This window comes from Palaemon carinicauda, chromosome 8, assembly GCF_036898095.1.
Source record: "Palaemon carinicauda isolate YSFRI2023 chromosome 8, ASM3689809v2, whole genome shotgun sequence".
In the NCBI taxonomy this organism is placed as follows: domain Eukaryota; kingdom Metazoa; phylum Arthropoda; class Malacostraca; order Decapoda; family Palaemonidae; genus Palaemon; species Palaemon carinicauda.
The window spans coordinates 175,887,624-175,900,899 of NC_090732.1; the positions used below are offsets into that span (position 1 = coordinate 175,887,624).

Sequence of the window (13,276 nt, forward strand, 5' to 3'; positions counted from 1 at the left end):
ATATCCCTAATAAAAGAACCAGGGATATCGCGAAATATCAGAGGACGTATTCTTGACACGCCACATAGCAATCTGCACCCTGAACAGAGTTAACACTTCGAAGGGGTCAATTGGCAAGAAAACGAAAACGAAAAAGAAAAGGAGAGCCGCTCACAAGGTATCTCTCCTCTCCCGTTTCGTAAGCGTGCATTGCGCCGCTCGCGGCGCCATCTGTATTCCTTTTTGCGTAGCTCAACAACTCGGTGTTTTCTCCCTGTGTTTCTCGCAATTCTTGAATTTTTTCAACTCATAATGCTTTCTCCAACTTCTTCTGCTTCTGATAAGTTGAGTATTATTTCTTTTATGTATAAATGTAAGCTCTTGGTAATTTTAAAAGTGATTTGATAGTGTTATCGTTGTTACAAGAGCTGTTGCCTACCGGAGGCGTCCTGGACGCTGTTGGCCCTAGTACTTTCCTGCATGATATTCAGATTTCCGAGTGTTTTAAAATTCTATTGAAGCTTTAGGCAGTTTTATACATTTAAGATTATGTTGATTTTCTTCCAAGATAGTATACGAGTGAGTTTCGGTGATTTAGGTAATCGATTCTCTTTGCGCCTAGGCTAGTTGTCTATGGGGCCTTAGTATACTTTCTCACACTCCCCGGTTGCTCTCTTCTCTTCGGAGAAGGTGTGCAATCCCTTTCCCTCTGTTTAAGCCTTGGATACAACTATATTAGGGTGTTTCTGTTCCTTCCTGTTTCCAGTAAGTCTGGCTTCAGGGAGGGGGCAGGACATCAGAGTTCTTAGTCTGAGTCTGTTTATGTCTAGCTTGTGGTTGAGATTCCCTTGCTAGACTGACAACAGACATAGGAGGCTTAGCCTCCTTAGTTCACTTTCGAAAGTTTCTGTACGAGATGATTCCTTCTTCTTGTGATCTAGCAGACTAGTCCAGTGTTGTTGTTCTCGGTGTGGAGGATGAGATCCTCTTTTCTGTGAATAACAACGCCTTCCTTGCTTTGGTTCCGTGGGAGTTGGCAAGTATTGCTGGCCTCCCTCCTCGGATCTCCCATAGGCTAAGATGAGTTTTCTTGGCTGCAGGTGATTCACTACTAGAGCAAGGTTGGCAGGACCCTGTTCTCCCTTTCCCCCTCTTTCCTTTGTAATGGCCTATCCATTGCATTCCTGTCCGTCATTCTACATCTGTACCTAGCATAGGTTAGGATGTGGGGTTGACTCAGTCCCTTGCCGGCCGGCAAGGGTCTTCTGCTTTGAGTGCTGCCCGGACCTCCCTTGGTCTCTCATCCATGTTTGTCTGTAGAGCCAGATGGCATTGGTCAGGAAGCCTGAAGTTATATTCTCCCCTTCCTTATGTGCACTCTTTTTGGCTGCGGGGTATGAGGTAGTACAGTCTCTTATCCCGGCATCCATTCTGTTTTTCTTCTAGTGTTGTACCCTAGCCCGGCTGCCGGCCTGAGTGGCCGGCAGCCGGGCAGTCGGAGTTCTCTGGTTCTTTTGCTGCCGGCCGGCATTGGTTGTATACCTTTGCCGGCCGGCTATATATCACACCATTGTCTGCTGGCCGATACGATTAGTGGCCGGCAGCCAGGTGTGGTTGTTGTTTAGCGGCCGGCTCATGCATTCAAACCAGCGTTCTTCCGCCTTATAGTTTATAAGTAGTATACTTGGAACTAGTTAAGGTGTGTGCCAGCCGGCACATTACCTTCTATACTGTAGCCAGTATTTTTCAGTATAGTATATACTGTAGGGAGAAAACTATAGTATAGTATTTGTTACAACACTAAGTTTTTCTAACACTTTTGTGTTATCTTGCACAGCCCTTTGGTGTAACCTTACAGATAAAGAAAGTGAGTTCTTTCTTGTCTACTATCAAGCATTTTAAAATCACCTTTTTGGGTGTGAGCTACACCTGTTTCCTCTGGAAATTATTCATTGGTTGCTCTAGTATAGATTAACCATACGATTTTATTATCTGGAAGGTTGCAGCAATTGACTGTGCAGGAAATACAAGTGTGTGTCTTTCCTTTCTGGTTTAGTTATGCTAAGCTATGTATATCCAGTGATACGTAGTTCACTTGATACTCATGGAATTTTCTTCTCTTTACAGGAGGACCATCCGAAGTGTGGAAGCGTTTTCTGCAACGTCCGCAGCAAGAACTTCTGTGGACATGATTTGTGTAGGAGGCACGCAGCCTGCGCAGTCTCCAAAGGTGATCTTCGGTATTGGGACCCGCAGGTATGTACCTTGTGCACAAACCTGATTACTGAGGCTTTTGATTCCCCTAAGACGGCTGAGTCAAGGGACGCAGCAAGGGAGAAGCTTCGTACCTGGGTAAGGGGCTTTCAGAAGAACACTTTTGGGCCCTATCTTCCAAGTGAGAAGATGAGGGCTTACCTTTTCCCCAGGGCGTCAGCTGAGGCAGTGATTCCCCAGCCTCAAGTGGAGATACCAGTGGTTCAGATCCCTGTGGATGCTGAAGTCGCGGACGCCCTGCAGGACATCCAATTGGACGGTAGGATGTCGGAGGTGTCCGAGCGTCTGGAAGATGACCTACTGGCAGAAGACCAGGATGAAGAGCAGGCTCCAGACAATGAAGAGGAAGAGGTCAACGAGGTGTCGGCTACTCCGGTTCAGGCCCCTGAACCTATTCCCTCAACATCGTCCTCTCTCCCAGAAGAGCTGGGAAAGACCCTTTCCTCCATCGTTGGAATGATCCAACAGATGCAGAGGGAGAATAATGAGAAGGCGGCTGCAATGGAGCTGGGGATGCGGAGACTTGCAGCATCACGTGGGCCCCAGAAGAAGCTCAGCGTGAAAGACCTTCCCTTGTGCTCAGATGCTAACCCTTGGAAGTATGCTGAGCACATGCCTATGACGACGGGAAAAATCGTCATTTCGGAGAAGTTGGGCTCAGTCCCCCTTGAGGAGGTGGAATTCTGGCCCAGCAAGGAGTCGTATCCGGACTGTTATGTCCGTCTAAGGAAGGAACCAGCCTCAAAGGAAGAAACAAAGCCGAAGGAGGTCATAGTTTTGGACCACGCTAAGGCTCAAGCTTTACTGTCAAGCTCGATGAAAGAGAGGGGCTTCACAAACTCAAAGGTACCTGCTTTGAGTAAGAAGCACCCTTCCTTTGTGTCCTCTCCTTCTAGAGCCTTCCCCTTTATGCAGAAAGGGTTTACGGCTGTGCTGAAAGCAGTCGAGGCAGGTAAGTCATGCCCCTCCTTGGAGGAGTGTAAACCTTTGTCTTTGGCCCTACCCATGGACCACAAGGACTGGAAGGACGTCCATCTTACCTTCTCAGTCGGGAAGTTGGAGGCTGATATTGCCGGACGTCAGTTCGGTGAGAACCTCCCCAAGCTGTCTGACTTTCTTTTGCGAAGGGAGCTTGAGACAAAAGAAAGACTGGCTGCCTCAATGTCTCATCAAACGACTCTGGAGACAATGGCACGTGACCCCAAGGTCCATGAGATGTTCATGGTAGTGGCTAAGACACACCTAGTCACAGTGACGAAGGACCTTTACAGCTTCGTCAAAGCTAGGAGGGCTTGTAAGGAGTTCGTGTTCGCCTCGGCTGCGGTGAGGCACGAGCCAAGGAAGCTAATCTCCTCCAACATTTGGGGCAAAGACCTCTTCCCTAAAAGAGGTTGTAGATAAGGCCGCCACAGAGAATAGAAACCTTCTCCAGTAGTGGGGCCTATCTCTCAAGAGAAAGTCTTCCCCGGATGAGGGTCCCCAACCAAAGAGGAAGACTAAGAAGACTAGGCTACCCTCTCGGCCAGCCAAGCCATTCAGACAGCAGCAGCAACAGCAATTTCCTATGCCTACAGTGCCCCAGATGGTGGCACAAACCCCGACCATGTACCAGTGGGTACCCCAAGCCGTGTCGACGCAGTCTCCGGCATTTAACCCAGCGTTCGAAGGGCAGTCAACTACCTTTCGAGCGAAGCCTAGAGGAGCAGCCAGAGGCTCGTCTAGACGCCCCTCAAGGGGGAGGGGATTCAGGGGTGGTCGCGGTCAGGGAGGCAAGGCCTCAGGGCAACAGCAGTCAAAGTGAGATGATACCGGTTGGAGGGAGACTTCAGAATTTTCGGGATCGGTGGACCTTCGATCCCTGGGCCCACAGCCTACTCAAGAATGGACTGGGTTGGAGCTGGTACAGCACTCCACCCCCGTGCCCTCGATTTTTCCAACACTCCACCCCCGTTCTGGAGGAGTACATTCAAGAACTGTTGGAGAAAAGAGTAATATGAAGGGTAAAGTCCATCAAATTCCAAGGGAGGCTGTTTTGTGTTCCCAAGAAGGACTCAGGAAAACTCAGAGTCATTCTGGACTTGTCGCCACTCAACAAGTTCATAGTGAACTGCAAGTTCAAGATGCTAACACTGCAACACATAAGGACCTTACTGCCCAAGAGGGCATTTACCGTCTCCATAGATTTGTCAGACGCCTATTGGCACGTTCCAATCAATCGCCAACTCTCCCCCTACCTAGGGTTCAAGCTACATCGAAGACTCTACGCCTTCAGAACCATGCCATTCGGGCTAAACATAGCCCCAAGGATCTTCACGAAGCTTGCGAGTGTAGCTCTCAAACAATTACGCCTAAAGGGAATCCTGGTGGTAGCCTACCTGGACGACTGGCTGGTGTGGGCAGCATCCAAGACAGAATGTTTGCAAGCTTCCCTACAGGTGATCCAGTTCCTAGAGTATCTAGGCTTCAAGATCAACAGAAAAAAGTCTCGACTTTCTCCATCTCAAAAGTTCCAGTGGTTGGGAATCCACTGGGACCTAGTGTCACACCAACTCTCCATCCCGGCGAAGAAGAGGAAGGAGATAGCTGGTTCTGTCAAGAGACTTCTGGATTCCGAAAGGATATCAAGACGCGAACAGGAGAGAGTGTTGGGTTCTCTCCAGTTTGCTTCAGTAACAGACCCGGTGCTAAGAGCACAGCTAAAGGATGCAACCGGAGTTTGGAGAAGTTATGCATCAAACGCGCGAAGAGATCTGATAAGACCAGTTCCGCTTCGTCTACGTACGCTTCTCAGGCCTTGGTCCCAAGTCAGGCAACTAAAGAAGTCGGTACTTCTTCAGCCACCTCCCCCCTCGTTGACTATTCACACAGACGCCTCGAAGGAGGGGTGGGGAGGTCATTCTCATCGGAAGAAGGCCCAAGGGACTTGGTCCAATCTATTCAAGACATTTCACATAAACTTTCTGGAAGCTATGGCAGTACTCCTTACCTTGAAGAAAGTCTCCCCTCGTCGCTCGATCCACATAAGGTTGGGGCTGGACAGCGAGGTGATTGTGAGATGCTTGAATCGACAAGGATCGAGGTCACCACCACTCAACCAGGTGATGTTGGCCATCTTTCGACTGGCGGAAAAGAAGAAGTGGTACCTGTCGGCAGTTCACCTTCAAGGAGTCCGCAATGTGACAGCGGACGCTCTATCCAGGTTGACACCGATAGAGTCGGAATGGTCCCTAGACGCAGGATCATTCTCCTTCATTTTGAGTCAAGTCCCAGAACTGCAGATAGACCTCTTTGCGACAAAAGACAAGAAGTTACCCCTTTACGTGTCCCCGTACGAGGATCCCTTGGCGGAAGCAGTGGATGCGATGTCCCTCGACTGGAACAGATGGTCCAGGATTTACCTGTTCCCTCCTCACAACCTTCTGTTGAGGGTCCTCAACAAACTGAGATCTTTCAAGGGAGTAGCGGCAATAGTGGCTCACAAGTGGCCGAACAGCGTGTGGTTCCCTCTGGCATTGGAACTACGGCTGAAGTGTCTACCGTTACCAGATCCAGTTCTGACCCAGCGAGTTCAGAAGTCGACTGTCTGCGCTTCATCACAGAAAACCCGGAGCCTGCAGCTCATGATTTTCTCTCCCTAGCGGTGAGAAAACGTTTCGGGATTTCGAAAGACAGTATAGACTTCCTAGAGGAATATAAGTGCAAATCTACTAGAAGGCAATATGAGTCATCTTGGAGGAAATGGGAGGCCTTTGTCAAGGCGAAGAATCCGCAAAAGATCTCGACGGACTTCTGCTTATCTTTCTTCATCCACCTCCATGGTCAAGGGTTGGCAGCCAACACAATATCAACGTGTAAATCTGCTTTGACAAGACCCATTTTATATGCCTTCCAGGTCGACCTCGCTAACGATATTTTTAATAAAATTCCGAAAGCTTGTGCTAGGCTCAGACCATCAGCACCTCCAAAGCCCATTTCATGTTCTTTAGATAAAGTTCTTCATTTCGCTTCGCTGTTGAACAATGAGGAGTGTGCTTTAAAGGATTTGACCCAAAAAGTTATTTTCCTATTTGCACTCACGTCGGGGGCCAGGGTTAGTGAAATTGTAGCCCTCTTGAGAGAGGAGGGTCGTGTTCAGTTCTTAGATGGGGGAGAACTGAACCTGTTTCCGGATCCTACGTTTCTCGCCAAGAACGAGTTACCCACCAACAGGTGGGGTCCCTGGAGAATCTGCCCTCTGAAAGAAGATGCATCTCTATGTCCAGTGGAATGCCTAAAGGTCTATCTTCATAGAACTTCAGACTTCAGGGGTAGTCAACTATTCAGGGGAGAAACATCAGGCTCAAATTTATCGCTGAAACAACTTAGGGCGAAAATCACCTATTTTATTCGCAGAGCGGATCCAGACAGTACTGTACACCCGCAGGTCACGATCCGAGGAAGGTTGGCTCATCCTTAAATTTCTTTAATTGTATGGATTTTGAACATCTTCGTTCATACACTGGCTGGAAGTCTTCCAGAGTGTTCTTTCGTCACTATGCAAAGCAAGTGGAGCAACTAAAGAGGTCTGTGGTAGCAGTGGGTTGTGTGGTTAACCCTGCTGTTTAACTCTGCGAGGAACAGTGGATTTAATTGGGACGATTAATTCCGGGGTGAGTGTGTAGTTACGAACTGTTCTACAAACTAAGTGTGAGGGCACTGGGTTGCCCACATTGACTGTTCCACTTTCAAAGGTGAACCTAGCATAAGTGCAGACATGTGTGCCGAGCGTTTCCAACGCTAATGTAACTGATTAGTAATTCAGACTTTTATAATTTTGATACCTCGGTATGTTAAAAGTGGCGCTAATGTTTTTCTTTCAGATAAACAAGTTTCTGTTTACTATCATGCTTATGCTTATTTGTTGGTTATCCTCCTCTTATATTTATATAATGGTTGTTTAACCTGTTTTATTTATTGTTTGTCAATAAACTAGTTCTTGGGAACCTTGCGTCTCCTTCACCTGTGTCAATTTATTTGATATAATTTTGCAATACGTTCTATGTATATTTATCTGGGATAATTCTAATAGATTTTTCCTTTATGCAAGCATTCTTTGCATTGGTTTATGCTTTCCCTTGGCGGGAGGACTCCATGCCCTGAGGGGACGGTGGCGGATGTGCAAGTTTTCCGCCTACTCGGATATAAACCTTTGTCCAATCCGGTATTGAACGGAGAACTGGTTGATATTTCATATTGACTCAGTGGTTCTTTACAAACTATGCTTTACATGATATAGGGTGAGACCACTATATTGGCTTGTCTGTTATTCATACATAGGTATATGTACTCTTCGAGACTTTTCCAGAGTCTAGTAGGACTCTTCCCTGTAGGGGGCAGGAAGCACTAACATGGTCTATGGTTAGTTGAAAGGATGTATGACGGTAACATCTTAGGTCTCTAGGTCTAGTTGGCCGGGAAATACCTTCAGGGAGTACGGCACGTTCTGAGAATCCACAGATACAGTAATGCTCTGGTATACTTCCATCAGGACGACATGGCTTGAGCACAAAAAACGGATTTTGAGCGAAGCGAAAAATCTATTTTTGGGTGAGATGGCCATGTCGTCCTGATGGACCCGCCCTTCCCTTTCTTTTAAAGGGCTGTAGGTCCCCTCCCTACATACAGTATCTGTAGCACCTCGTGTATCGCTACAAGGAATACAGATGGCGCCGTGAGCGGCGCAATGCACGCTTACGAAACGGGAGAGGAGAGATACCTTGCGAGCGGCTCTCCTTTTCTTTTTCTTTTTCGTTTTCTTGCCAATTGACCCCTTCGAAGTGTTAACTCTGTTCAGGGTGCAGATTGCTATGTGGCGTGTCAAGAATACGTCCTCTGATATTTCACGATATCCATGGTTCTTTTATTAGGGATATTCGCTCCAGGAGTTAGAATTCTGGGTACCTTAAGATAAATTCTCTGGGAATATCGCCTTAGTTATATATACCCAAGGAAGCTACCCTTTAGGAACTTCCATCAGGACGACATGGCCATCTCACCCAAAAATAGATTTTTCGCTTCGCTCAAAATCCGTTTTTTAATAACCATGCAAACTACTGTACTGCCTTACTAAATAAGCTACTTTTAACACCTGGAGGACATGCTCAATTGTGTGGGTATTTATTTATGATGATATGGATACTGGACTGTAAATCAAATATTAATGTTTGCTTTACATTTAGAATATTTAACTGACCTTTTGTGCCTAAAATAGATTGGAGAACCTTGGATATGTTATTATTGTTTTGTGAATCACAGTCTACAGAGACTGGTGGTTTATAGTTTGAGGTTCTGGGTTACATCCAGCTTCCTTAGGAATCCATTACTTTCCTTACTATATGTGCTGTTTCAAGTAGCATGCGATTTTGCACAAGTCCTGAGGCTATGTCATCCCCCATCTTCTCAAGATTCCTTTTCAGTGACTTAGATGTGGGCCCTAGTGTTCCTATGATTATTGGTACAACTTCTACCTTCATATTCCATAGCTATCTCAATTCAGTTCGTTCCTCTCCCCTTATCTTCTATTCTGGAGTCTCACCGTAATGCGACATCTATGGGTGATACCTTTTTGGTTGTTGTCAACCAGAGTGAGGTCTGGTCGATGTGCTTGTTTCACCCTGTCCTTCCTTATACTGTAGTCCCAGAATAGTTTAGACTTTAGCCTGATCCTTTTCTACCACAGCTTGTGGTAGATTTTCGTACCATGTGTTGTTGCGTTGTATTTCATATTTTCTACAGAGACTCCAATGGAGAGCTTTAGCCAATGTATCATGTCATTTCTTATATTGATTCTGAGCAAGTGCTGAATATTCATTGGCAATGTAGTTGATGGTTTCTTTATTTGCTATACATTTCCTGCACTTTGACGAGCTGTTAGTTCCTTATAGTGCTCAATGAATATATCTTGTTCATAAGGCCTGATCTTGTGTTCCCATTATCATCCCTTCAATTACCTTCTTAAGTTCTCCTCTCTGTAGCCACTACTATGTTGTTTCCCTACTGACCAATTCTTCATTTTCAATATTAAACTTACCCGATAATCATGTAGCTGTCAACTCCGTTGCCCGACAGAATTCTATGGAGGGATACGCCAGCTATCACAATACTAGAAGGGGGTGTACTTACCAGCGCCACCTGTGGCCAGGTACTCAAGTACTTCTTGTTGACACCTCCTCAATTATTCCTCTGTCGTGCTTCCGGCAAGACGTTCTGGGATACGCTTATGATCTTCGAGTTTGTTCACGGCTAATTGGTGAAGTATTCTCTCAGATTTCGGCTGTCGCTTTACTGGAAACCTTCTTATATTAGCTAGATAGCTTTTATATAGTCCTGATTAACGGTTAACGATCTTTTGCTTGATTTTGGAAACCCCTTTGGCTAACTCTTTGGATTCAAGATGTCTGACATTTCGCAAGCCCCCTCCCATAGACGATGTAGGTCTTGCAATAGGCGTATTCCGAAGGCCTCGGTAGATCCTCACACCGCTTGTTCTGACTGTAGGGACAGGCCCTGTCAGTTAGAAAATCGATGTGAGGAATGCGCCGGACTTTCGGAACTGGAATTTGTCCGTCTTTTGAAATATTCATCTAAGTTAGAGAGAGGTAGAGTTAGGAGGAGTTCTTCTCACTCTTCACTTTTTTCCTCACCTCATGATCCCCTACCTTTTCCTACCCCTGTAGTGGCTACCCCCGAACCTACTGTTTGCCCTCCGCCTGATATGTCTGTTGTTTTGCGTGCTATTCAGGCCTTAGGCGATAAAGTAGAGTCAGTGGTAAGTGATCATAAGTCTCTGATGGCCGAAGTCAAGGAACTTAAGGTCAAGAGTGCAGTGGGTGGAATTAGTGCCAGTGCTGTGACGAGTGCTAGTGTCAGTGCAGTGCCAAGTGCTAGTGTCAGTGCCAGTGTGGTGCGTGAGGATACTTCTGTGCGAGCCAGTCGTCCTCCCAGTCCGGGACCTCTTGCAAGCTCCCAAGCCCAGGGGAGAAGCAATGTCGAAGGGCATAAGGGTTCGGCAGGCCTTGTTAGGCGCACAGAAGTATCCTCGGTGGTTGCGGGCGTGTCTTCCAAAGACCGTCACTCCCACCTGCAGACGATTGAGCCCGTCTTTTTCTCGTCCGCTGATCATCTGTCAGGGAAGAAACGTTGGTCTCAGGTCTCGAGACCACTTAAACGCAGAGTCCAGTCCGCGAGTGCTCAGCCAGGTTGCAGTCATTGGCTCAGCTCTGACTCGCCGCAGTCATCTGTCGACTGCACTCCGCCCAAGAGGAGTAAGGTTCTGCCACAACAGAGCTCGACTGTTAAGGCTTTACCTCAGCCTACTGTAGTTTCTGCCGACCCTAAGTGGACTCTACTACAGTCCATGCAAGCACAGCTTTCGGACTTGATGCGTGAGTGTCGGGCTGAGAGTGTTGCGCCTCCGCCTCCGCCTACACTCCCTCCGCCTGCTCTCGCTCCGCCTGCGCTCGCTCCGCCTGCGCTTGCTCCGCCTGATCGCAGTACCACCTGCCAGGCGTACGATGTTGAGCCACGTTCTGAGTTTGCTGTTCCCAGTGGTGTTCAGCCTCCGCCTTCTTTAAGGCAACCTTTACTATGGGATCAGGAGGATTATACCTCTCTTCCTCCGCCTCCCCTTGCTGCTCCACCAGTGGTGCAACACTCGGTTGAGGTACAACAACCTCTCCCGTCCATGAGTCAGTCTCCTCAGCTCTCGCTGCAGCGAGCTCAACCCTCCACAAGGCAAGCACCACTACACCTTGGCCTTGCGCCTCAGGAGCCTCAGCTTGCGAGACATTTACCTTGTTCTGCGCAGCCTCAACCTCATCACGCTCCGCTCACACCACAGGAACAGGAACTTGCTACTCCGCTTCCGCCAACCGCTCAGCAAGCGCAAACCTTGGGTTCAACCACTCATGCTAGGAGTCAGCCTCCTCCACCCATGCGCCTTCCTTCTGCTTCGTCTTTTATTCAGCCTTTGCAGTCTGAGCCTCAGGTTCTCCCTCAACAGTTACTTGAAGAGGAAACCACTAATATTGTTCCTACTCGTTCTGACTCTGCTGTTCAGCATTCTTGTCCGATCTCTTCGCTACACTCTGGTGATGAGGCGTCTGATGATGAGGAGGCACACCTGGATCCCTCGTCAGACGTGGATGAATCCAAGCCTTCTCCACAGTCTATTGACTTTCGTAAGGTCTTGGCTCTGCTTAGGGAGGTTTACCCAGACCACTTTGTCTCTGCTATTCCCCGCTCTCCGCCATCTGAGTTTTCGCTGGGCATACAACAAGCTAAGTCCACCTATACTAAGCTAGTCCTAGCAAGGTCCTCTAAGAGAGCGTTAAGGATCTTAGGGGAGTGGCTGCAGACTAAGCAACACCTTGGCAAAACTTCTTTCATGTTCCCGCCGACTAAGCTCACTTCGAAAGCGAGCGTTTGGGATGCCACAGGAGAAGCACCAGGCTTGGGAGTACCTGCCTCTGCCCAGGCTGACTTCTCAAGTCTGGTAGACTCGCCTCGGAGAACTGCAATGAGGCGCTCTAAGGTTTGCTGGACCTTCTCAGACCTTGATCACTTACTGAAAGGAGTGTTTAGAGCATTTGAGATGTTCAACTTTCTAGACTGGTGCCTGGGGGCCCTCAGCAAGAAGACCTCTCCTGCGGACAAGGATTCTGCCATGCTATTAATGTCCTGCATGGATAAGGCCATTAGGGATGGATCTGGTGAGCTTGCGTCGATGTTTGTATCAGGGGTTTTGAAGAAAAGGGAACAGCTGTGTACCTTTCTTTCCTCCAGCATTACACCTTGCCAAAGGTCACAACTCCTTTTTGCTCCGCTCTCGAAGTTCCTCTTCCCCGAAGAGCTGGTTAAGGACTTGTCTGCTGCCCTGATACAGAAGGACACACACGATCTTGTAGCCTCATCGGCTCGTAAGTCTAAGGTTGCTACCTCAGTCCCCAAGACTTATCGCTCCCCAGTGGCTGATACCCCTGCTACGAGGTTCATACCGCCCTTTCGTGGTAGAGCCCCCAGCCGAGGAAGCTCCCGTCCAGACTCTTACAGGAGCAAGTCTAGGAAAGGCTCCAAGACATCTAAAGGAAAAAACTGACTCTCCGCATCTCCAGACAGCAGTAGGAGCCAGACTCAAGATCTTCTGGCGAGCCTGGGAGAAGAGAGGTGCAGACGCTCAGTCTGTCAGTTGGCTGAGGAACGGTTACAGGATTCCATTCTGCCTCAAACCACCTCTGACCACATCGCCCATCAACCTCTCTCCCAACTACAAAGAAGAGGACAAGAGGCTAGCATTGCACCAGGAGGTGTCGCTACTTGTGCAGAAGAAGGCAGTGGTTATAGTCCGGGACCATCAATCCCCGGGCTTCTACAACCGTCTCTTTCTTGTGGCCAAGAAGACAGGAGGTTGGAGACCGGTGCTGGACGTCAGCGCGCTCAACGCGTATGTCACCAAGCAGACGTTCACGATGGAGACGACGAAGTCGGTCTTAGCAGCGGTCAGGCAGGAGGACTGGATGGTCTTGTTGGACTTGAAAGATGCCTACTTTCACGTTCCTATTCATCCAGACTCCCAACCTTTCCTGAGATTCGTTTTTGGAAAGGTTGTCTACCAATTCCAAGCCCTGTGTTTTGGCCTAAGCACAGCTCCTATGGTCTTTACTCATCTGATGAGGAATATAGCAAAATTCCTACACTTATCGGACATCAAAGCCTCCCTCTACTTAGACGACTGGCTGTTGAGAGCCTCCACGAGTCGTCGCTGTCTGGAGAATCTCAACTGGACTTTGGACTTAATCAGAGAACTGAGTCTATTAGTCAACATAGAAAAGTCTCAACTCATTCCCTCCCAATCCATTGTGTACCTGGGAATGGAGATTCGGAGTCAGGATTTTCGGGCTTTTCCATCGGCCCCCAGGATAAGCCAAGCCCTAGAGTGCATCATGAGCATGCTGAAGAGGAGCAGTTGCTCGGTGAGACAGTGGAT

The 13,276-nt window shown here is 48.1% G+C and overlaps 1 protein-coding gene across 1 annotated transcript in view; it reads left to right on the forward strand.

Moving 5' to 3' along the window:
* LOC137646142 (oxidoreductase NAD-binding domain-containing protein 1-like) overlaps positions 1–13,276 on the forward strand; it is a 63,555-nt gene that overhangs the window by 21,171 nt on the left and 29,108 nt on the right. The window lies entirely within an intron of this gene.